The sequence below is a fragment of the Podarcis erhardii genome (assembly GCF_964252035.2).
Source record: "Podarcis erhardii genome assembly, chromosome: 3".
Taxonomy (NCBI): domain Eukaryota; kingdom Metazoa; phylum Chordata; class Lepidosauria; order Squamata; family Lacertidae; genus Podarcis; species Podarcis erhardii.
In genome coordinates this window covers 84,492,117-84,514,648 of record NC_138507.1, presented here as the reverse complement: position 1 = coordinate 84,514,648, position 22,532 = coordinate 84,492,117, and the positions used below count along the sequence as shown (strand labels likewise).

At 44.6% G+C, this 22,532-nt stretch overlaps 1 protein-coding gene across 5 annotated transcripts in view; it reads right to left on the bottom strand.

Moving 5' to 3' along the window:
* Positions 1-22,316, bottom strand: part of TJAP1 (tight junction associated protein 1) — a 43,659-nt gene extending 21,343 nt beyond the window's left edge. Inside the window, exons 1-3 of one of the 5 annotated variants that reach the window (XM_081856069.1) lie at positions 22,143-22,316; positions 21,590-21,742; positions 1,251-1,341 (exon numbers count right to left, since the gene is read on the bottom strand). The gene's annotated coding sequence lies outside the window, so the exon portion shown is untranslated. Of the gene's footprint in view, positions 1-1,246; positions 1,342-17,266; positions 17,474-18,096; positions 18,199-21,589 lie in introns of those variants that run through there. The other 4 variants (XM_081856068.1, XM_081856072.1, XM_081856070.1 and 1 more) reach the window with 4 other exon arrangements.
* Between the last annotated feature and the right edge of the window lie 216 nt (positions 22,317-22,532).

Sequence of the window (22,532 nt, the reverse complement as noted above, 5' to 3'; positions counted from 1 at the left end):
TCCTTTGGGAGCTTCCTAGTGGCATGACTGGGGCACCTGTTGAAACCTTCGTTGCTCTGTGGAATGCAGATGTGGCTCAGATAATTGACACAATTACTCCTAAGCATGTGGCAAGCTAAATAGGTCCCACTCAGTACCTGGATTTACCAGGCAGTTGGGAGAGTGAAGTGGCTAGGGAGATGGCTTAAACACAGTGCTGAAAAACTTGCAATGATCATAAAATACATCAAGAGCTCACAAGTCTACTCTGTGGTGGAGTGAGGGCAGTGCAGCTTCTCCAAATGGTATTCCAGACATGGACTAAGTTGCTATGTACCTTGGCAAGAAGGTTGCGTGCATGCCTCCCACTTAAACATCACCAGTGTTGCAGTTCAATCAATGAACATGCCCAGCATGCGGTCTGGTTCTTTTTTGTTAAGATTTTTCAATAGCTGTGGCCTGTGAATGAGAGTAAGGCACCCGCTGGGGTGTTGACAATCAACTGTGTACTCAATCTTGCCCCTTATGGCTTATAAAAGCTAGCAGAGAAGAGTTCACCTACAAGTTCAGAGGTTATCTTGAATATTGAATCAGGTGGTTGTAAGGCTTAAAGAAGCCTTCCCTAGACCCCAAGGATTGCAACAACTATCAAGGAGTCACATGAAAAAAGGTTTTACTCACTATAGGCCCATTTCTGAACACAATTTTACATTGTGGGCACCTATCTTTCAAGCCTTTGATGCCTTAGGGTCCAGCCACCTCAAGGATAGTTCCACCCCCACCCCCCCCATATGTTCATGTGTTAAAATCTTTGTCAGAGGTCCTTCACTGGATGCTCCTATCTTCTGAAATTAGGTGGGTGACTATCACAGAGAGAGCCATTTTGGTTATAGCAGCCTGGTTTTGAAACCTTTTCCCCTAGAGAGACTCGTGTGGTCCTTGTGTTGTTTTGATATCAGGCAAAAGCCTTTTTATTTCCTGTGCATTTTAAAAACCTAGGATATTATCCAACCGAGAGCCCGGTCCATGTGAACGGCATTTTGTCATCCTTGCCTCATCTACAAGAGACATTGTCCTCTACAGTGGAACATGCACTGATTCCCACACGCTTCTCCTGTGTCCTGCTGGGTTCTAGAGTACAACATACACATCCCCTGCTCAGCTCCCTTCCTCCCGCCCATGGCACATGACAAAATACCCAGGGTACCACTGCACAACCCCTTGCAGACATTCCCCACATAGGCCTCTCATAAAACAAGGGACTTACAGACCCAAAGTGATGTCCTGTCCAAACATGTTCGTCCTCCCAGCTCTGAGTCTGCGGTATCCGCACCGCATCCAACAGCATCTGGGCAACGGCTTCTGAAACCGGAGAAAGGGAACTTTGTGAGAGTTACCAATCGGCTTGACACGCAGGAGCACACGAAGAAAAGCACAGTACAGGCAAGAACATGGTCAGCGCTGGACGCAGAGTATTCTAACTAGGTTTTCAATGAGTATCACAGAACCCGAGCATCGGGCCACGATTCCACAGCATACTGGAAAGGCCTTTAAAACGATGCCCCTTTTTTAAAAAAAAAAGAAAAAAAGACAGGAATATTCAACTGCTTGATGTACTTATTGAACAGGCATTTATTCTGGAGTAGAAGATTGCCATGAATTATGCAGATACGTTCATTATTCCACCTCATTCACAACAGCCCAACCTAATTTGCTGTGAAACAGAGGAGCGATCTTCTGTGTGGGGTGCCCCTCACTTGGCCACAGAGAGGCTTGGATGCTGTTAAGAGCTCAGTGAGCAGCAAGTCAATACAATCTGCAATTCGGTATTCCATCCGGTTTTGAGAAGTAATCTTATCTAAGGACAACTAGAGTAACTGGAGAATAGCAGCTCCCTGAGAGAAACAGGTTTTTAAAAGTTTAAAGCCAAAGTCAAGTGACAGCAATGGATAGTTTACAGTTAGCTTTATAATGGTAAAAAGAAAAAGTAGCTTGGTTTTAAAAAGCTCAGTCTCTATAACTTATAAGGAAGCCACATTCATGGGAATCTAAGAAACCTCAACACTTTTAAGTTACATTATTTTCTGGATTAGTCGTATCATAAGATGCTTCTAAGTCATGCTATCAGGGATCACGTGAAGTAGCCAATCTCCCACAGCTTTCCCCCTTCTAGTTCACTAGCACAGTCACAGCTTACCCATGTTAAGGCTTAAAAAGCAACATCAATTCCACAAAATTAGTTCTCATATTTATGCCAAAACACCAATGGAATTTAACTACAAATTGGATTTAGTTCAGAGTCAAACTCACAGGCCTTGTTCACGCATCATTGTTTGATAACATTGTTTTGAGAAAATGAATGCAGCCTTTGGAAGATTTAGCTAAGAAAACTCGGCATTCAAAAGAATGGAGGAAGAAACTATAAAAAACAAACCACATTCCCCAAACTGCCCACTTTTCCTCTTCTGTTCAAAACACACATACATGAACTTCCATTCTTAAACAAACTCATCAATGATTCCATGAACTGCAGATTATTGTCTTCCACCTTCTATCCTAAGCCTTTTTTTAAATTTATCAACAACACACAATCACTGTTCCCAATACCACTCAGCTGCCACCAAAACACAAGCAGATTCATTATGTTGCTGCACAGCTGCGGAGAAAAAAACAGGTTACAACAGGAAGCTGAAGATTTAGATAACCAGGTTTCCAAAGAAGCAGGGAGCAGTTTTTGCTGTTGTTTTTCTGAGAGCTTTGATTATGGCCAGTTCAGAGAGCAGAAGCTCAATTTCCTCACCTTTCCAATACTAATTTCATAATACAAATGTTACAGCTGAGCATGCCTAACAATTTTCACACCACTGGAAAATGAGATGAATCAACTTAACTGATTCCTGAGTCCTTAAAGGACTGAGGTAGGAGATTCAACCCCTAAGCATTATTTTGGTACACGGTTGTCATTCCTGCCTTCAGCAGTCAGTATTCTGTACTGCAGCAAAGTTATTTCTACAAATCTAAAGAAACCGAACCTTCATTATTTTGTACATTATTTTGTTTCCTAGAACCAGTGAAGAGGGACTCTATCAAAAACTTTGACAAGCTAAGTAAATGTTGGGACAGTCAACAAATGGCATGCAATTGTATGCTACTTTCCCCTGGCTTTTCTATTTAAGCAATGAAACACAGACTTTGAGGCTGTTGTTGGGAGTGGAATACAAGCTTTTAACTCTTCCCAGGGTAGACAAATGGCAGGGAAAATGTTGCTTTCCTACGGGGGGCAGGGGGCTGGGGAGGAAGTTGCATGGTCCTCATGATAGTTTCCACAGTTACTTTTCCATGGAGAAGAGACAAAAAGTCAGGGGAATGAAACACACAACTGAATTTAATATGTAGTCCGGCACTACATCAATAGTTTGTGCCTTGTTAAATAACTGCAGTGAAGCAAGTACGTCCAGGAGAGGGAGCTTTAGCTCTAGCCAGAGAACGGTAGTGTTGTCACGGGGATTCTCACAAACTTATATATATTTTTATTAGATGAATCCTTCATCTCTCTTTTATTTATAAGCCTGCTTAAAATAGTGTGCTGCTCCATCGGCTCCTTCCACTGTCAATCACTACAAACAAGTAGAGTGGGGAGGAGGCTAGAGAACACACAAGTACAGTGGTGCCCCGCAAGACGAATGCCTCGCTAAACGAAAAACCCGCAAGACGAAAGGGTTTTCCGATTTTTTAGCGGCTTCGCAAGACGAATTTCCCTATGGGCTTGCTTCGCAAGATGAAAGCCCATAGGGAAATCTCCGGGGACAGCGGGGAAGCGCAGCACCTGTCCTGAAGGCTTGCAGTGGGAGGTCCGGGAACAGAGGAGAAGGCGCGCAGCGATTCTCCTCTGTTCCCGGGGCTTGCGGTGGGAGGAGGGTTTTCCTCCCCACCGCCAACATTCAGAAAGCTGTTCTGAAGGCTGGCGGTGGGAAGAAAAGCCCTTCTCCCGCCTCCAGCCTTCAAAAGAGTTCCCCGCAGGGCTCCCCAAGCTGTGAATGTCTGCCCCGCGCGAGGGGCGCTCTGCTTAAGAGCGCCCCTCGTGCGGGGCAGCAGGCTGCTACCCGCAGCTTGGCGAGCCCTGCGGGGAAGTCCTGCAGGGCTCCCCAAGCTGCAGATGTCTGCCCCGCGCGAGGGGCGCTCTGCTTCAGAGCGTCCCTCGCACTGGGCAGCAGGCTGCTATCCGCAGCCTAGGCAGCCCTGCAGGAACTCTTCTGAAGGCTGGCGGTGGGAGAAGGGCTTTTCTTCCCACCGCCAGCCTTCAGAAGGCTGTTCTGAAGGCTGGCGGTGGGGAGAAAAGTCCTTCTCCCCCCGCCAGCCTTCAGAAGAGGTCCGGGGACAGACTGTCCCCGGATCTGGTCTGAAGGCGGTCTCCCTAGGAACGCATTAATTGATTTTCAATGCATTCCTATGGGAAACCGTGCTTCGCAAGACGAAAAACTCGCAAGAAGAAAAAACTTGCGGAACGAATTAATTTCGTCTTGCGAGGCACCACTGTACCACATTCTACTTACGAGTGGCTACTAGCCGCAATGGATACGTTCTGCCTCCACTGAACAAGATCATATGACTCTGAACGCCGTTTTCTGGGACTCACAAATGGCGAGAGTGCTGCCAAATGCCAGTCCTGCTTGCAGGCTTCCCACAGGCGACTGGCTGGCCACTGCGAGAACAGGATGCCGGACTAGATGGGCCTTGATCCAGAAAGACTTATTATGTTCTTACACGGGACAAGCCAGAATGAGTCGAGGTTGCACTGCAGAAGACAAACCTGGCTTTTCAACCCTAAAAGTCTTGTCTACAACCCTTACAATTCCAGACCACTCCATCAGGTGTTATCCTAGGAGCATCCCGCACACAGCTCTGGACAAAGAACATGACAGAGCTTCAGAATAAAAATCTAAGTGCACTTTGCACTATGTTGAGTAATCGCTGTGTAGCAAGTCTCCATATCCTCACGTAACCCTACCATTAAAGCTCAAAAGCTCACAAAATGCAATGTGAACAGTAAAGGTAAAGGTAAAGGGACCCCTGACTGTTAGGTTCAGTCACAGACGACTCTGGGGTTGAGGCACTCATCTCACTTTACTGGCCGAGGAAGCCAACATACAGCTTCCAGGTCATGTGGCCAGCATCACTAAGCCACTTCTGGCGAACCAGAGCAGCGCACAGAAACGCTGTTTGCCTTCCTGTCGGGGTGGTACCTATTTATCTACTTGCACTCTGATGTGCTTTTGAACTGCTAGGTTGGCGGGAACAGGGACCGAGCAACAGGAGCTCACCCCGTCATGGGGATTTGAACCTTATGATCGGCAAGCCCTAGGCTCTGTGGTTTAGACCACAGAGCCACCCACTCTAAAAGAAAGTATTACTTGCGGTCTCTGTTGAGATCCACCACCATAAGCTCCTGCCAATGGGAAGAGGTGAGCTCTTCTGACCGTATGCTATTAACATGCCATTATGTGCACTTTTAAAATATGCATACCCTTTGGGTATATGGGATGTGTCCAGGGAGGTCAAAGAGATTGGGAGAATAAAGGAAGAAAATAATGGGTAGTGCTTTTGCGGATCAAGGAAACCTCTGACCACAAGGACTTTTCTAAGCAGCAGTTTTTCACACACCAGGCAAAGTATTGTAGCTCGCAGCTGGGAATATGGGAAGCACCCACTGAAAAGCAGTTTCCATAAAACTCTTTCCCCCACAGTTCAAAGAACAACACCCCAAAATATGGGCTTTCAATCACAGGCAAGATCTTCAATTATAAAGGTATTAAATCATCTGTACTTGGAGAGAGCACACTCAACCAGGAAGAAAGCATCCTAGTCAATCTTTCCTTCCAGAACAGCCCCACAACCACACTGATGTGAACTACCTCTGTTGTGTAGACTGGCAGGAACAGGCAGATGCCAAGCACGCCACACATTTGGACCAAAGGTATCCATGGCTGCTCTCCTGAGAGCAGAAGTAGGATGAGTCCCAATTTCCCCTTCAGTTCAGAAGGTACAGTCTGATAGCTCAAACAACTAATCCAGTCATCAGGGATCCAACCAGTAACATGCAGGAGTGGACCCACCTCAACAGGAGTTGAATTGAGCACAAGCTAATCCATTTGCAGGGAACAGGCACAGTTATTGTAGGCTTTTAGGTGCTGCTGCTGGTTAAGGTAAAGGTAAAGGACCCTGACAGTTAAGTCCAGTCGCGAATGACTCTGGGGTTGCGGCGCTCATCTCGCTTTACTGGCCGAGGGAGCCGATGTTTGTTCACAGACAGTTTTTCCAGGTCATGTGGCCAGCATGACTGAGCCGCTTCTGGCAAAACCAGAGCAGCGCACGGAAACGCTGTTTACCTTCCCGCCAGAGTGGTACCTATTTATCTACTTGCTTTCGAGCTGCTAGGTTGGCAGGAGCTGAGACCGAGCAACGGGAGCTCACCCCATCGTGGGCTCAGTGGTTTAGACCACAGCGCCACCCGCCCCTAAAGCAACCGTCTCTGCTTGCTGAGTTCCTCAGTTACCATGGATGTGGATTTTTCCCCCCCACTGTTTAACATAAACTCAACTCTTCTGCTTTCGTAAGTACGGAGAAGAAGTCTAAACCTTAAAACACTGTCTGCAAACACAACCCAGGCCCCTCCTACCTGCGTGCCTGCAGGCCACCAGGTGTGGCCAAGAACGGCACAAGCTACGCACTAAACACACCTTTGATGTGGAGCTGAAAGCATGTAGCCGCAGGGCATGAACAGCACGCCGCCTGCCGCCAGGCTGACTCTATGCTCAGGAATGCAGGCTGAAACCACAGGCCAAGAAAGACAAACACACTGCATTCCACGCAAAGCAGAGAACAAAAACAAGCAGCCAAGCCCACGTGGCCTCCGCAGTCCCTCCAACTATGCCAGCTACAGACCTCCACCACTGCCTCAGCCATGAACCCGGACAGAGGAGTACTGGAGCCACTACCAAGTGCACTGAAGCAAACAAAATAGGATGAGAAGGGGAATTCATAAGGATAACTTTCGGGGGGGGTGCGCGCGCGCATGTGCATTTGTTTCTGTAGACTGGGCTAACTGGGAAGCAGCTGGATCCTTCTAGCCAAGAATGGTTTTAAGAAATATGTAAGAAGCTTCTCCCTTCCTCCCTGCCAACCCAGCTTTTGCTCAAAACAGCCAGTATTCAACCATCGAAAAATATCGGTTTAGCAGAAGGAAGCTGAAAGAAACTGCTAAACTACCCTTTAATGTTTGGTTTAACACAACTCCCTTTTTCAAAGCCGGTTACCTTCCCCCCCCCCCGCCCCCGGGCAGGGTATTTCTTTCTCTTCTCCACCTCAACACCCTTTCACACAAATACACTACCAAAAGTCAGCAAAGGCTGATATGATTTCTGCTCTACTGAACTCTTCCTCTCAGAGCCACCTGCCACAACAGGAAGCCTCAGAAATCAAGGAATCAAGGCAAAGGTCTCAGATGCCTGGTAAACATGGAGGGGACCCTGCTCTTAAAGCCGCCCACACAGGGTGGAGCTACATACACGCTATGCACCCACAAAGTCTTCAGAGGCAGAAGTGTTCTCTAATCCTGCTTCTCCTTTGCAAAGGCAACAATGAATTATGAGAATCCAACCTATTAAACTTCTCCAGACTGAGAAGCTCTGATTCTCTTTCAGCTATAGGACCACCTTGGCTATGTTATGGCTTAGTGTCAATTGCCCACGTGCAAAGCAGAATACAGTACTACAACTTTTACCTCCCTACAGTGCTGTTGTGAAGACAAGCAAAGCCAATTCCACTCCACTTATGCGCTGACATGAGTGACGTTGTACAGTAACAGTGGACAATATGAACAGGTAACCTTATGTCTCCATCAAAATTAAATGGTTGCCAGTTTTTGTCAAGTACAAGCAGCTGTCCGTGGTGTGCACTATGTAGGACTCATATGAATGGATTGTGCTAATAATATACAATTAAAGGACATTACTGAAATAGGAGACGGTTTACCTCAAAAAGAGCTGTTGCCAGCTTCCCAGACAAGCCTAGATCAAGCTAAAGGGCACTGCCTTCCCTCTTAATTGTCTCACACAAATGTTCTGCTTTCAAGTTTGCTTTTGGAAACTAAAAGTGTGAATCACATTCTCTCTCCAAAAACACTGAACTTAAATCCAGGACTGCCTTGAGATTGTCCAAGACAATTTCTGTCCCACTCCCCTTACAGGTAGAAGCTTGTTAGAACCCCAGACCAAGTGTTATTGCAAGGCAAAGACAAACAGCTCACGCCTTGTTTGTTCCATTTTATAGCACAATCGGTTTTGTTTTGCTTTTTAGCAAATGCTCTTCAACGATCCAGGGGTGGTTTGGCTTCATGTGAACGATCAAGGAACACAGGGAGCACCTGGAAAGTTGTGGAAGGTTTGCTACCATGGTTTTAATTAAAAGTGGGGGGGGGGCACGGCCTACAAAAATGAAAATGGGCAGGGAAAGCGCCAAAAACATAGAGAGGCAATACGAAGTAAGACCAATGAGGCAGCAGGGTGTGCCACCCTCTCACTGCAAGCTAGAGAAATGCAACAAAAATCCCATTCTCTTCTAAGATACTGAAATACGTTTCCTCGTTTCCAAGCACATGCCCATGAAGAAAAGCCCCTTTAGGCTCCACCAAAAGAAAGGGGGAGGGAGCCCTTTTACCAGCCACCCCCTCCAACTGCTCCCAGCTTCCACAAGTCTCAGCAGTACTGTCTCTCCCAGCATTCAGATAAGCAGGAAAACAGCAGGCAGGCAAAGGAGGTGTCTCTGCGCTTACCCAGCTCCCGCCCACGTTTATCCTTTGTATGTTTTACAGCATCTCAGGGCAAAGCCCTCATCCTGCCACTGGTGGGCGGGCAGAGCAGGGGAAAGGGGCCCTTTATAATTGTAGTGTTGCAATCTGCCAGCCTGGCCAGGCAGCCTGTTCCTGCCTGCATATATTAAATACCTTATAACTGATTACACCCCCATGGGGCATGATTAGCAGTCTTCAGAGAACAAAGTCTACTTTCATAGGAATAGGAAGAGACACGTACTGTGAAGTTACTATATACAGCTGGGCAAAGAGAATACGACAAGGAGAATTAAAGTTTTATTTGCATGTCCATCAGCTCTCCCTTGTCCAATCCCTCCCCTCAACACCCCCCCCCCAAATTATTCACAGTACCTCCAAAACATTTCCATGTGAAAAGTAGCCAGCAACAAACCGAGAACTATCATGACCGACAATGAATTATCCTCAGTTTAAAACTCAGTGAGTGTAGATGCACACAGGTGCTGTAGACAACATGCAATCCCTTGAAATAAGCATATCCAAGGTTCGTCAGTCATCATAAGGTTAACTCCTTTCAGGCAGAAAGCTAACACTCTACAACTGGATTTTTTAATGGGGTGGGGGTGAGGGGTGGAAAGTAAATCACTTCCAGCAGCAGCAACAAACACCCAGCAGGAGGAGAGAGAGGGTTAGAAATATCTCTCTCACACACACAGTGGAGGGAAAACACACAAAAACACTCCATGCTTTATATGTAGGTTGAATTCTATACAAACAAAGTAAGGAGCTCAATTTACTTATTTGGGGAAAGGCACTGCAAGACACTTCATGGATCACTGCCTTGCCGTGGCGAAGGGGCTTGAATAACTCAGAGAAGCTATGAATATGCCAAGCAGGGCACCCAAGATGAACAGGTCATAGTGGAGAGTTTTGACCAAACGTGATCCACCTGGAGGAGGAACTGGCAAGCCACTCCAGTATCCCTGCCAAGAAAACTCCATGGACAAAGACAACAAGCATATAAAAGTTATGACGGTGGAAGATGAGCCCCTCAGGTTGGAAGGCGTCCAGGAGTCCAACATGCTAATAGTGTTCTCGAAGCTACCAGCATGAGTTTGACCAAACTGCGGGAGGCAGTGGAAGACAGAAGTGCCTGGCGTGCTCTGGTCCATGGGGTCACGAAGAGTCAGACATGACTAAACAACTAAACAACAACAACTGCAAGACACAGCTCATGAGATCCTGTTATATTTCAGTACATATTGCTTTACTAAAGTTACTAGCCCTCATGGTTGCTTAGGAACGCTAATGGGCTGGGGAGGTGGGACTTTGAATTTATGCCTATCAATCATTTTGTTATATTTGCATACCACTCTCCAGTTGTTTATTAAGAACAAAACAGTGTCTAGCAGCAAATTGCAGCAAGGCTTCACTCTGAGCAAAAGTAGAAATATGCATTGCCCAGGTGAGGTCATTGTGTGGAAGCTGTTGAGATGGTATCTACTCACAGTTAGTTTATGAGTACTTCCGCATCCAGCCAGATGGAAAGCTCAAGGGGGGCCTCCCAGATATACCAATTATCACTGGTGGGAACTATATGGGAAGGTGATCTGGACATAAGCACTGAGGAGAACTGTGGGGACTCGATTTGGACTAAACCTCTTCTCTACCCCTGCTAGAATTCAGGAGGTGTTGCTCAAAGTACTCTTATGGTGGCTGTAGACCCCACTTCAATACCTCCACAGTGCTGGAGAGGGTGCCATCAGTGGGCTCCTTTGAACTTCTGTGGTGGGACTGTGCCTAGGTGAAAAGGTTCTGGACACAGGTATTCACCAAGTTCTCAGGTACATACAGTTAGCCAACCCTTTGTTGATAACCCTGTCATAGCAATGTCATCAGTCTGAGAAATTTAGGTTTTTGCAAAGAGCATATATTTGCCATCACTGAACACAATCAAGCCCTGTAAACCTAGAGCTGTGCTCCACAGCCTTCCATGGCCTTTTGTTCGTACTATTTTGGGTCTCAGAACAGGGGCAAAAAGAGACTCTATCCTGGTTTAGCTGCAGCAGAGTGCTATGCTAAAAGGACCAGGGAGCAGCAAAGTGGATATAAGCTCTTGTGCAGGAAGCAGTATGTTTGTGCAGTTCTAGTAAGCCATAGTTTGGTTTCCAGTGAGATGGGAATAAGGCCTATGTCTAAGTACTTCCACCTCAATATTTTTATGGCTGTGTTTGCATGCAATGCTAACTACAGTTTATAAACCACATTTTATGAACCTGGCCCAGTAGCTTAACCATGGTTTACTAATCATGAACAAACCATCTCACAAACCATGGTTTATAAACTTTGGGTTAAGTTAACCATGGCTTAGCATAACATGGGAACCTTGCCATAATTGGGTTTTTTCTTTCCTCCCTATCAATGTCCTTTTGGTTCAGAAAATAAATATAATACGAACATCAATATGTTCATTACTCAACTGAGCTAACCGAAGAGACATGGCAACAGATAAAACTACAATATTTTAATATGGTCATACCCAAGCATAGCTCACTATATACAGGTAAATAAAATACTGTTTTACTTACCAAACAGCATGGGAAGTCCATCTGTGACAGGCTGAATTATTAATGTGTCCTAAGGTTAATACTTGGGCACAAGTAGCAAAATTGTGCATTTACAACCAGCGTAAGTGAAAAGAGAATGAATAAAAAATCAGATAGCTCTGCAAAATGGTGCTTTAGAAGACCATGTACAAGCCACAGACTTGTACATCCTCTCCTTGCCTCTTGCATGCAGTGTCTATCTCTGCTTCCCATTTAGCACTAACAATCATGTATTGTGATGTCTGAATTGGCAATCTCTGGTTAGAACTTGCCCTCCAAACTGGAATCTGAAACCATAGTTTGAAGTAAGTTGCTAATTCTGATTTAGAGAGACAGCACAAAGCACAATTTGCTGATGTAGGCAACAAAGCAAACTATGGTTCATGTTCAAACAGGGAATGGACAAGGAAGTTACTAATACACAACTAATTTCTGATCCTCCAAATAATCATTTGAATTGAGGGTGTTTTTAATAAACAAATAATACATTCTGCAAAGTACCCCAAACTCTGCAACATGGTTTCCAAAAAATGGCTAGTTTTTTGTTTGTGTATGTGTGTATTTATGGATCATTTTTATTCTGTTTCTGTAACCAACAATATAGTGGCCTCTTGCCCACTTACTCAACTGCAGAATGAAAAAAGACAGAATATTAAAGAGGTTCCATGTGATCTCACCCAACATTTTATCCCACAGAAATTATGGAGCTATTCTAATATCAGACTGGCATCCATAGTGCAAGTCAAAGCTGTTCCAAACATGATGCTTTTCCTACTCAGAAATGCCTTCTAAGATGGTCTGAAAACACCAGCTAGTGCAGAACACTGTTGCTAGGCTGTTGCCTGGAGCATCTATGCAGGATTATGCTAGTGGTGTGGCCTGTACTGGCTCCCTATAAATTTCTGGCTCCAATTTCTGGTGTCAATGCTGAGAAACAAAGCCCTAAATAAGCCCAGAATCAAAATACCCGTTTCCATTTACAAGCTGACCTGAGATCAGCAGAAGAGGCTTTCTTCCATGTTTCAGTGGGGATAAAACACTGTATAGTGACAGGGGATGGGGTGCCACTACAGAGAAGACCCTAACTAAGGAATTCCCTGACACAGAGGTGCAGTTAGCCTCTACACTGATGGGTTTCTGGTGCCAAGTAAAACACACTTGTTTACCCAGGCTTTTGTTGGCACTGATTAGACTCTCCAAGGTTTGGGAATTTGAGGAGTATTAGGTATGTCTGCTGCTGAATTTTTATCTGTATTTGCTGCTACTCTTTGTCCTGAAGTCTATCATTTATATTTTAGAGGATTCATTTGAGTAAAGGGCAGTTTAGAAGAGCAATTAAAAAATAAAAACTGCACAGGTCATGAGAAAAGAGAACTGGACAGAAGGAAGACCTAAGAGTTACACAGAAATATCTTTAGAATATTAGGCACAAAGTCTCCTTCCCAATAACAGGAAAGGGTGGCCATTCTGTATGAGCACAAAGCAATCCCAACGAAACATCCTTACTGCCAAGCTACTCTCTTCCCCAGCATGTTAACATTTACCTGCACATTTGCTATGCTACAGAAAAAAGCTTGATGGCATACTGGTTACATTTTGTGACTAATCTCCCCATGATGCGGGGCAACCATCGATCAGGCATTCCAGCTCTGTTCATAAGCAAGAAGTATGTCAGCACATAGCTACTCTAACAGCCCAGAACACCATTACTCACTGCCCTCTACTACGCAAATCCCCACCCTCATTCCCTGAACTAATAGCCTTTTGGTGCAGAGAAACACTTCTGCTATTTCACTCCCCCCCATTACCAGCATTGACAACCAGGGCAGTAGGCCCTAATTTAGCTCAGCAGAGGCCCTCTACAAACTGCTAATCCCAGTGTGCAGCTGTTTCTCAAATGCACTGGCACGAGCAAACCGTAAACGATTTATGGCGCGTGGCAGGAAGACGGCTGGCTCCTTGCATGGGCGGAGATTTGGTATAAGATCGTGTTTGGACTAATGTTTATATTACAGGTTGTCAATCCAATACTAAATACTACATGGCAATACATTCTCCACACCCAGCCGGGGCGCTGACTACGCTAAATCCTATCAGAGCTATTTCTGAAGCTACAAGTTGGGAGCTGGGAGGTTTGATCCTTGTAAATATACCCTTTAGAAGTTTTAGAATCTTACAAAGAACTTGGCTTACTTTCTGCAGCATCACTGCACCTTCAGGAGTTCCTGGCTGGCATGAGACCTTTGCTTATTCATAAGTAGCCTCATGGTGCACACACATCATTAAATGCCCACCCCAGTCTTAATAGTCAAATTATTCAGCTGATCAAGAGAGAACACAGAAGTAACTCTTCTCTTGAAGACTTTCTACAAACACAGAAAAACGCCTTTTGTTTCTTTGGAACGGTGTTTCAATCTCTGAGGACACCATGCTGCTCTCCTTAAAATCACTACTCTTCAATGAAATGAAAATTCCAACGGGCAGTTACTCAATTAAAATTTATCAGTAAGTTTGATACTATTTCCTAAAGGCCTCAAACACAATGGTTTCTCTACACTTTAAGTATTAAGTGAGCATAGCAAAGTTAAAAAAAAGGGCTATAGTTCCACCAGTTACTGCTGTTGTGGATGATTTTCAGATTAAAATTTCCTAAGGACCTAGACAGACTTTGTCTCAACAACAAAGATGATCAGACTACATTTATTTACTTATTTATGAGTTATAGGCTCTGAAGAACTAAGCAATGATGTGTAATGTTGCTTGTGGTGCTTATTCCCAGCCTTCCACGGGGCGGGGGGGGGGGGGGAATGCAGGGTTTGGAATGGAGAACAATGCAGAAATTTACATTGGGACACAATCCTCCTCTCCTCAGGCGAGAGAAAAGGGAGTTTCCTTTCAGCTTCCCACAAAAGAGCAGAAAGGAGAGGAGTTTACTAAATTCCCTCTTCATATACTTTATATAGGTAACTGGGAAATGACCCCCATTGGCTACCAAGAATATACTCTTCTCGAAGAATATAGTCTTCTTCTCCAGTGAAAGGGAAGGGGTATTGGATCCTGTTAGGATTCTCAGTGAATTAGGCCCCTCCACAGAGGTGAAGGGTCTCTTAGAACGGGGATCTGACCATAACAAGGAAATGGTGGTAAGATCCCATAACTTCAAATCAACCTTCTCCCGCCCCAGAGACACATCTAAGCAGGAGAGTCTAAATTTCTCAGGGCTGGAATTTATATAGCAATAGATATACATTCCAACACAAGACTAAAAATTGTTCAATATCAATACATGGTGTGTAGAAATTCTACAGCTGCCACCATACACTAGCCAAAAGTAAAAATACTGTATACCTATTTTAAAACAAATGCTAAATGTCTTAACAGTACAAACTGTGTTCTGGTTTTATACTGGGTATTTTTAAATGATGCGTTTCCAGATCAAGGTACTCAAGTATTTCAACAACTTGTTATTTCTAAAGATTGTAGTTACCAACTCTTTACAAACAAATATATAATTACAAATAAATCCAAATTTTGTTGTTGTTGGCATCCGTCTGTCTTGAGACGATGGACTATGCCTCCAGAGGTAAAGTCAAATCATTCTAGAATCACAGCAGCTGCTGTGGCTACAGAGACTGGTAACTTGTAACTGCTGCCTCCCACGTTGGTTTTATTGCATTAGCAGTGCCAAAGTGACCGCTCTTTGAGGCACAAGCCTTGGCAGCGTGTATAGAGGACCTGGGTTGCCCAAATGAAAAGAACCCCCTCACAGCCTCACTGACGTGGTCCAAAGGAAAGCAGAGCAATATGTTTAGCACCAGTTTGGCTGCAGGAGTTGCCAAAGGGAGAACAATGTGCCATCCAACACTTAGGAACCCCACTCCGAATTTGTACAGGGTTTACTCCTTAGCCTTTTTTCCTCCCAAAGGTGTCCTGCAAAGCAGCAGGTAAATATGTAAATGTGTGTGCGAACTCTTTTGACCTTTTAAGAAACAGACAGCTATTTTGAATAATCATGAGCAGGCAGGTTTAAAATTATGTGCCCTTTAAGTTGCAACAACTTAAAAATCCATGTCCTGGAAATCACTTCGATCACCACGTTTGAAGGCATATTAATGAACAAGTATTACATGCTTTTATTAGAAGGATGAAGGCTGCAAGCCTAACCATGTCTACTTAAAGGTAAAAAGAAGGAAAGAAGGCAATAGAGACAAAAACAATAGTGTGATATGAATGCAATTTTAAACCAGTGCTCAAAAGAAGCCCTCTCAAATTACCAAGTGCCACTGAGTACTTCCTACCTCTTCCTTGAAAGAATTTGATTTCAAGCTGATAGCATTTATTTATAAAGAACAGAGAAAATTAAGATTCAGGGGAGGGAACTATATCACAAAATAATAATAATTTTAAAAAACATAATTCAGGTTCAGGAACAGCCAAAATTAAGGCACAACTACTGTGTGAACTAGGGATGTAAAACATATATACAGTGGTACCTCGGGTTAAGTACTTCATTCGTTCCGGAGGTCCGTACTTAACCTAAAACTGCCGCGCCGCCGGAGCACAATTTCTGTTCTCATCCTGAAGCTAAGTTCTTAACCTGAAGCACGATATCTGGGTTAGCAGAGTCTGTAACCTGAAGCATATGTAACCTGAAGCGTATGTAACCTGAGGTACTACTGTATTGGTTAAATTAAAGGACATGGGGGTGGGGGGAGTAGTTTCTTCTACAAGGCTGTGCTCACTTGAACATTTAAAAGAAGCCCAGTGAAAATATATGTTTGATCTAATCCTTTTGAGAAACAAAAGCATATTAAAGAAAGCTTAGAACTGAAACATTAAAACATGCAAGCCAGAACTCCCAATGGCAATTCCTGCAGCAGGTGTCTGTGAATCCAACTTTATAGCTTGACTATGATAAAGCAGCCTCAGGCTTGACCTTTGTTGACCTTGCTGGAAGCGAAAGTCTGACTCTGTTGATCCCAGGGCATTGAAATGATCATTAACACTGCATTAAGTTACCATCCCAGTTAGTCAAATCAAAGATCCAACTTGGTGCTGAAGTGAACCAGTCACAGGTCATGTCCCAAGGAAAATGGCTGCTTCTCTCTTCAACCTCTTCAAACTAGCTACACCAAGATGTTTATTTTTTGATCCCCAGACAGATTTATATACTATATAGACTAAAGGCTTAACTCTGCTCTTGCATGCACATAATTCCTAACGAAGTTTCGCAAGAACTATGCATGGAAGCTTCAAATAATCTAAAATCCTTTTCCAGCTCCAAAATCCCTCTTCTTTTGGCTATACCGCAGTTCTGATTTAACTTGAATCACTTAAGTCCTCGACCCTGAAAAAAAATTACTAATATTTATACACTATTTCCCAGGCCTAAATTAAAAGCAGTGTGGGAAAAGGGGATCTGAGGTAAATTATTTTACAAGAGCTATATACCCCCCAAACTCAAGCCACTGAAAATGAATTGTGGCAACAACATATACAGTATACAATTATAGACTCTCCCCAATACTTAAAATCTGCAACAGTATCATAAGCATAACCACTTTGTTTACTCTTTCTGGCCAATTTTACCAAAAGATTTCATTTTTCCTGCATTTCGGGATATGTTGATTACTCTACTTCCATGCAAAAACAATTTTAAGCAAACAATTTGAAAAGGCAGTAGAGGAAGCAAGGCAGGCACACACTACAGACTTTAGGGAACTTGCCAGAAACGGTGTGCAAAGTGAAATGCACAGTTTATCATATCATTCCATATAATATTCAAGCAGGAATAAGGGAGAATTGGGAGGGTGCCCCAACAGGACTTAGGTAAGGGTAGGTGATTCCTCTATACCTTGGGAAACTTGTGATACAAAGGCAAACTATTGTTAAAACTTCCTGAAGATGAAAGGCTGACTGTTTAACACATGCTTCCCTCATACAACAATGGAGACCTGGCAATGGAGGGCCCTCAGTTACCAGGTGGCTTCAGTTGAAGAGAATCAGCCAACAGACCAGTTCCACCTTTAACCAGAAGTCTACATGTGGGAGGGAAAGAGCGCATGTCCCAATAAGAAGAAGAAGAGTTTGGATTTGATATCCTGCTTTATCACTACCCGAAGGAGTCTCAAGGCGGCTAACATTCTCCTTTCCCTTCCTCCCCCACAACAAACACTCTGTGAGGTAAGTGGGGCTGAGAGACTTCAGAGAAGTGTGACTAGCCCAAGGTCAACTTCAGAGAAGTGTGACTAGCCCAAGGTCACCCAGCAGCTGCATGTGGAGGAGCGGGACGCGAACCCGGTTCCCCAGATTACGAGTCTACCGCTCTTAACCACTACACCACACTGGCTCTCTCACGCGGACTTCACTTGCCTACCTCATAGTTCAAGGAACTGTAGCGGATGCAGGCCAACCCCTTCCCTGAGATAGACACCAATGGATTTCCTGCACAGGCAGGAAATGACGTGATGTTTTTCCAACAAGTCTTGTACAGGGGTAAAGCAGGGAAATGGCTAGAGTGGGGAAGAAAGGAGCCAACTTTGAATCCCTCCAAGAGATCCTTTGAACTGAGAGGGGGCTGATCTTCCTCACATTAAATGGAAATCAGAAGACTCGACACTTAATATGCTTTCTCCAGCAGGCTTTAGAGAACCCATATTAAGAACGTCAGACGGTCCTGCTTACCGGAATTCCTCCTTTATTAGCTTCTGAATCAATCAGCAGCTCTTCCAATCAGGGACAGCACAAGAGGCAATCCTGAATTATGAGCAGGTCTTCAGTGAATAAAGTATGAATAGGACGAAGGAGGCATGAGATCAAGCTAGAATAGTCTTACAATCTCCTTCCCACAAGGCAGCACAGTTTCCTGTATCATTCCGACTAAAGTTCACAATGGGCCTGCGACGTGGAGGGACCAAATTCCACATACTTTTACTCTTCGAGCAGTGACTAAGAAAAAGTGTGTTCAGTGTTCCTGAAGATCAGACACAACTATATCCAAGCCTGGCAGGAGTCTTTAGTGCAAACACAACACTTAGGGCTAGGCAACAGGTATACCCTTAGTTGTGCAACTCGCGCCTCTAAAATATACAGATTTGTGACACATTGATTGCCATTGTGTTTACATGCAGTTTACTTTGTGCACTAAATAGGCAATTAGCCAAAATTCACATAAAATGGATATGGCATACAAAAATTTTAGATAAAAGAATGGACTTGAAAATAAAGGTTGCTATGTATTCGGCTACGTCATTCGGCTTCCTCATAGCTCTCAAGAACTATTTTAATAAGGTATTTTGAGAAAGTCTTCATTACAGTGATTACTTAAAGCAGGAATGAGCTCTGTGGCCAGATCCTGGATCAAACCTACCAGGCCAAATTTGGGAGGGCTCCCCACCTGTCAATCACAATATCAGGTGACTGGGTGCTTTGAAGTCCCAAAGTCAGACATCAAAGAATGATATACAGTCAATCCATCAAGTTTCAAGTCTACTGCTGAGCCGCTGATGAGTGGTAGAGTCAATGGCTGCTTTCCCTTGCCAGTGCACAATTAGGAGCATACTTTAAGGCTCTCAGTTGTGCACAGGCAGCCACATCACTACCTGCCCCACACCTGGCACATATTATGTTAGTTGGACAAGATTTGGGGAAAATAGTCTTGCAGACCAAATGTGAACCCATCAGACCAAGTTTGGTCCAGGGGCTGGAGGTTCCCCACTCCTGATTTGCAAAGTATCAGCTGAAGTCAGTGCTTCCCCCCCCCCAAAAAAATGTTTAGGGGTACTCTCATTTTCCTACTCATATTGAAATATTGTCCCTCAATGAGGCCATACTTAGATTCACAAAATGTTTAGGGGTATGCATACCCCCAGAAGAAAAGCACTGGCTGAAGCTTTCTAGGAATTACCCATATGGATTAGACTTCTTTCATAAGAATTTCCTTGCTGAAGCAAACCAACATCAGCCTAATCTAGCAATCTATAGTAACTAGCCCGGTGTTCTGCAAGCTAATAAGTTAGACATGATGGCCACAAATATACCTTTCAGACATTCTTGCCAGAGAAAATCAAGAAGGATATTTGCAGGAGAGGGACCAGTTTCTCTCTTCCTTGCCTATTCACATAGCTTTTGACTGCCACATTATCCATCTTGATCACTTTATAGTCTCCCCTAAGTGGGAAAAGTATAACAGATCTTGCTACGTTTTATGATTTTTAAGGCTGATAATTGATAGAGAACATGCTTTACAAATTGCAGGCAGGCAGTCTTGAGTTCAATCCCTGACATTTAAAGGTATGGCTGGAAAACACCCTATGTAACCCTGGAGAGGCAATGAGCTAGGCAGACCAATTATCGGACTCTGCATAAAGCAGCGTCCCATATTCCTTTCATCCCACACCTTCTACTCCCTGGAAGAGAAGCACATGTTAGGCTTATGCAGGACACTCAAGAAATGCCTAGGCAGCCCCTAATGCAACACATAACCCTTTTTGTTTCATTCAAGAAATCTGTTCCAAGCAGGGTGGTCTTCACAGTATCCCTGGCTTAGGGAAATCATTTCTTTGACCTAGAAATCCAGTGTCCTCCAAGTGCTGAGTGACTTTCTGTACCATTCGGTAAAAGGGACCTGTGACTTCCACACCATGGTCACTTAGGTCTCTGGTTATACTTTCATGAGGCATTGTAAGACAGGCTTGTTTGTCTCCACTGAGGGTGTATTTGGGTGATGGATCCTAGAGGTTCTGCAATTAGCAGGGTTGCTGGCAGGGGAGGGGGAAAGAGGAAGAACACTAACCTTGGAATGTACTGCTTTTTATATCCCAGTGCTAGAATGTCTCCTGTCCTCAAGGAAAAGCAATTCAGTACTTACATTCAACTTCCTATTCTTCTCAAGGCAAGGAAGGCTTCTAGGTCAAGCCTTCTCTGGTACAACTCCATCCTAGTTTATCAGTATCTCCTGTATAGTGATGAGGAATGGATACTAATACTAATCCCCTCTAACGTACTTTCCCTCACATTATTCTTGAATTTGGTTTGTTTGGGATATTTTCTCATAGCTGAATTGTAAGCAGAAGTGTCACTTTTTTCCTCTTCAAAATGAAGCAGTTGGCAGAAATCTTTCCATTCTAGCATTTAGAACAGTATATACTAACCTATGGTCCTCTAGATTTTGTTGGCCTCCATCTCCCATTAGACACAGCTACAATGACCAAGGATTATGTGAGTCATTGGTGCTCACCAACGTTACCTGGATGCCAGGGGTATAACAGCTTCTTGATACAGATTAGTTGGGTAGTTTCCCATCCTTTTGGTGAAAACAAGCAAATTACATTACTTATACAAGTGATCATTTTAACTCCTCTCGCAGATCTTGGTAGACTGTGTCCATTTTGCTTGATAGCCTTGTGGTTCTGTTATACTGCAATCAATTTATTTTTTGGAAAACAAAGAGATTTCAGCTAAATTTGTGTGTACGTGGACAACACTAATCCATTTCAGAAACCAAATCCATTTCTACTGTATCCACAAATTGTGCATATTTAATTTAATCCTGTTTATATGCCAAGAAAAACCACAAACTCTTATTTATGAGCCCTGCTGGTCCAACTGGCAGACAAAGATGTGTCAGCGCAGATGACACAGTCTAAAGCCACAAATTTCCTCTTTCATTACTTCACTTAAATCTGTATCCACAACAAATGCAATTCTGCAAGACAGATGTGCAGTGCTGAGAGTCACAAACAACTACGGAGAAGCCTCTCACTTGCTCCAGCTTCTCTCAGGTCATGGCCATCCAATACTTTGTCCATTCACTCTTGCCTATCACTGAAATGTCAAATAATATCATATTTCCCTTTTATTTCACATACTGTATCTTACTACCTTCCTTAGCTAGACTTCTTGTTCACAATCAATCACTTATGCCAGCATCCATGAGACTACACACTGTCACCTGTTTCTTGTAACCCGTCTTGAGACTCATTAGATTTAAAGGCTGGATATAAATCTTCAAAACAAATAACCATAAATAACAATAAATAACCTAGAATAACTCAGCCTGGAGCTGTATTCACTGAAGATTTCCAATTCCTTTAAGTACGGCAGAAACAAGTTTTATCATCACAAATAATGGGAATAAAGATGAAGTTAAATCACACTACATGAATTTCACTCTCACCTGCTCCAGCAGCTCCTTTTAGTACTATGTACTAATCTCCACTGTTTCCATCCTTTGTCCCTCAGGCAGGCGATTTCTCCTCCAGCAGTAAGTTTCAGTCTTACTTACCGGTATTTCCCCCTCTGTTGTGCACACAGTGCGGGTAAGAAATCACTGCCCCAAGAATAGATCTAAATCAATTCTTAAATCCGCACCTATTAATATCCATTCTCAATTCCCCCAACTCCTGCTCCAATTGTCCCCCAAAAGCCAGCCCCCCCGTGGCTCACTTATATCAAACTTTCAGCCCCAAGAGAGCCCACCGCTCTGCTTCACCCCCAGACCTAGCCGGCTTGCCTACTCACTGCAACTCAGCCGCGATCCCGACGGAGGACGCAGGTCAGCCCCGCCCGCCGCTACCTGCTGCTGCTGCAGCCTACGGACGACCCCGCATCAGCCCAGGGCCAAGAGGCGGCTGGCGACCCGGCCCCAACCACGGGCGCCCCGTGGTCCCGCCGAGGGGCTCCGGATCTCAGCAACAGGCTCCCCGCTTCGGATCCGCGTCTCCACCTACCGGGGCCCAACCCCGCGCTCCGGCTTCCCTGGGGGAACCCCCGTAACTTTGAGGCCGGTTCCGAGCCGGTTGGAAAGAGCCCTTTGCCCGCCGCAAAACTTTGCCCCCCGCCCCTCTCAGCCGGGACCCGCGCGCTCGGCTCAGGCCGCCATTTTGCCGCGGGGCATGCCGGGTAATCCGGAGGAATCCCCACGTACCGGCGCGCTTGCATCATCACCAAACCGAGAGCGAAGGAGCGGGTGGGACGATATTGAGAGCGAGAGAGAGCGCGCCGGGCGTCGGGAGGGTTACCATGACAGCGGGGAAAGTGGAGGATGGGGAAAGGTAGGCGGCGACCTTAAGAAATAAAACACGAAGAAGAAAAAACAAGTTTTGCTATGAGTGGAATCG